Source organism: Haliotis cracherodii, unplaced genomic scaffold (assembly GCF_022045235.1).
Source record: "Haliotis cracherodii isolate W230 unplaced genomic scaffold, xgHalCrac1.p SCAF_21, whole genome shotgun sequence".
Lineage (NCBI taxonomy): Eukaryota > Metazoa > Mollusca > Gastropoda > Lepetellida > Haliotidae > Haliotis > Haliotis cracherodii.
Window position 1 is genome coordinate 11,088,140 of NW_027266277.1, and position 2,438 is coordinate 11,090,577.

General features: G+C 46.0%; 1 pseudogene; it reads left to right on the forward strand.

The window, feature by feature from the left end:
• The first annotated feature begins 484 nt into the window (after positions 1-484).
• Positions 485-2,005, forward strand: LOC139471077 (iduronate 2-sulfatase pseudogene; annotated as a pseudogene).
• Positions 2,006-2,438: the final 433 nt, after the last annotated feature.

Consider the following 2,438-nt stretch of genomic DNA (forward strand, 5'->3'; position numbering starts at 1 on the left):
CATGAAGTAACGATAAGGAGACAGGTGCGTGTTCCCAGACATTTGTACAATTTTGTTCATGTGAAAGTCTGAATTCTTTCAGCCAATCTTTAGATGACCTCAGTGTCTGGAAAGCCGATGTCTTTCTTACTGGCATCGACTGCAATTCAGGCTTAGAGGAATGTGTCGCTTTTGGTGTCAGATATCCATCCGATGCGATCACCCAACATGGACGTCCTTGCTCGGAGGTGCAGTCTGTGAAAGCTGGACCGTATTTAGGGTCAAAGGATGTATTTGACATTACACACATACCAACAGATAAGAATCGGCTGCTATGTTCACAGCCCAGAAGATAATAATTTTCCATTGTCAGCACTATAAGTCAATAAGGGTACCGTGTACATAAGTCACATACCAACTGATAAGACTCTGCCGCGACGTTCACAGGCCAGAAGATACATAAATCCCTTCTTGTCAGCTGGAACCAAGTGTAATTTTAGACGTTATGATGTTGAGGGTGACTCTTCTGCTGATGGCGGTGACTGCCACCCTGGCGCGCATGAATGTGCTGTTTTTGGTGTCAGATGACATGAGACCTGAACTCTCCATTTTTAAAGGAAAAGACTTTCCGAGTCCTGTCCATCCTCCGATGCATTCACCCAACCTTGATGCCCTGGCACGAAGGAGTCTTCTGTTAAAGAGAGCCCATGTTCAGCAGGCTGTGTGTTCCCCGAGCAGATCATCTCTCCTCACAGGACGAAGACCGGATACTACCCATGTGTATGATTTGCAAGCTTACTGGAGAGTTGTGGGAGGGAACTTCACCACCATCCCTCAGTACTTTAAGGAGAACGGCTACAGAACCATTGGTTCCGGTAAGATATTTCACCCCGGACATGCCTCCAATCACAACGACCCCATATCCTGGACAGACCCATATTTTGAAGCAGGGGGACCGGCAAACGATTTTGTATACAAGGAACATGTGAGCTGGATGAATGTGCCGATGGATCTTCTAAAGAACAACTCCCTTCAAGACACCCAGAATGCTGACTTTGCTATTAAAATGATCAGAGAGGCTGCCCCTCAAGCCAGATCTGGAGAACGCCCTTTCTTCATTGCACAAGGTTTCCATAAGCCCCATCTTCCCTTTGTGGCACCACAGAGGTTCTTTGACATGTACCCAGAGTCGTCAATCAGTCTCCCAGCCAACCCATACGCTCCTGATAAGATGCCAGAAATTGCATGGTCTAATTACAATATGACAGAGCTTGGAAGATACGTTGACATTGCAAAATTAAATGCTTCAGGAGACATTAACTCCACACTCCCTAACGATGTTATCCTCAAATTGAGGAGAGGTTACTACAGCGCCCTCAGCTACACCGACTACGAGCTGGGACGAGTGGTCAAGGAACTGGAGAAGCAAGGCCTGGCCAACAACACAATCATTTCCTTCTGGGGCGATCACGGCTGGCAGCTTGGTGAACACGGTGAGTGGTGCAAACACACTGACTTTGAAATCGCCACCCACGCCCCTATGATGGTACATGTGCCGGGTCTCACTGACAACGGCATCGTGACGGAAGAACTCACCGAGTTTGTGGATCTGTTTCCTACTCTAGTAGAAGCTGCAGGTCTTCCTGCTCTTGACCTGTGTCCAGAAAACTCTACCAATGTCCTTCTTTGCACCGAAGGCAATAGTTTGATACCTCTAATAACAAACCCAGCAAGTCCCAACTGGAAGAAGGCCGTGTTCTCCCAGTACCCTAGGAATGAAAGCAACGGTGATCAAATGGGCTACAGCATGACCACCGATCACTACAGATACACAGAGTGGGTCAAATTCAACCCACAACCCCTGTACAGGCCAGACTGGACCCTCATGTTCGGTGTGGAGCTGTATAACCATTATCAGGATCCCGAGGAAAACAAGAACCTGGCGTATGATTCCGCCTACAGCGCCTTGGTGGCTCAACTCAGCAAACAGCTACATGCTGGCTGGAGGGCAGCTAGACCGAAGTAGGAAGAACAACAAGGGGAGGAAGATATGTCCACCAATGTTGCAATCAGAGGACGTGTGTAATAAATCAATTGTTTTTTGTTTTACGCCGCAATCAGCAATATTAAATCTATCCAAACAAGGCAGTTTTATATCATTTTATATGCACATACTTCTTTATGCAATCTGTGTTAGTGGTAGGTGCAACCGGTAGGTCAGTACATGCTTACCCTTTTCGTGAACACTTGATGTTATCACTAATTTTAGTGGTCCATTCATATAATTTCCACTGCTGTTTTGCCTCTTATGCCCAGTGGAATCCATTTCTTCGGATAATCGAGACTGGCTATTCTCTGTCATTGACGTTTTATATAATTATATAATAACTAACTAATTTGGAATATGGAGTCTCAGTGAAATGAAATGTCACAATAGTCTCATGGTGTTGGAGTAAGAA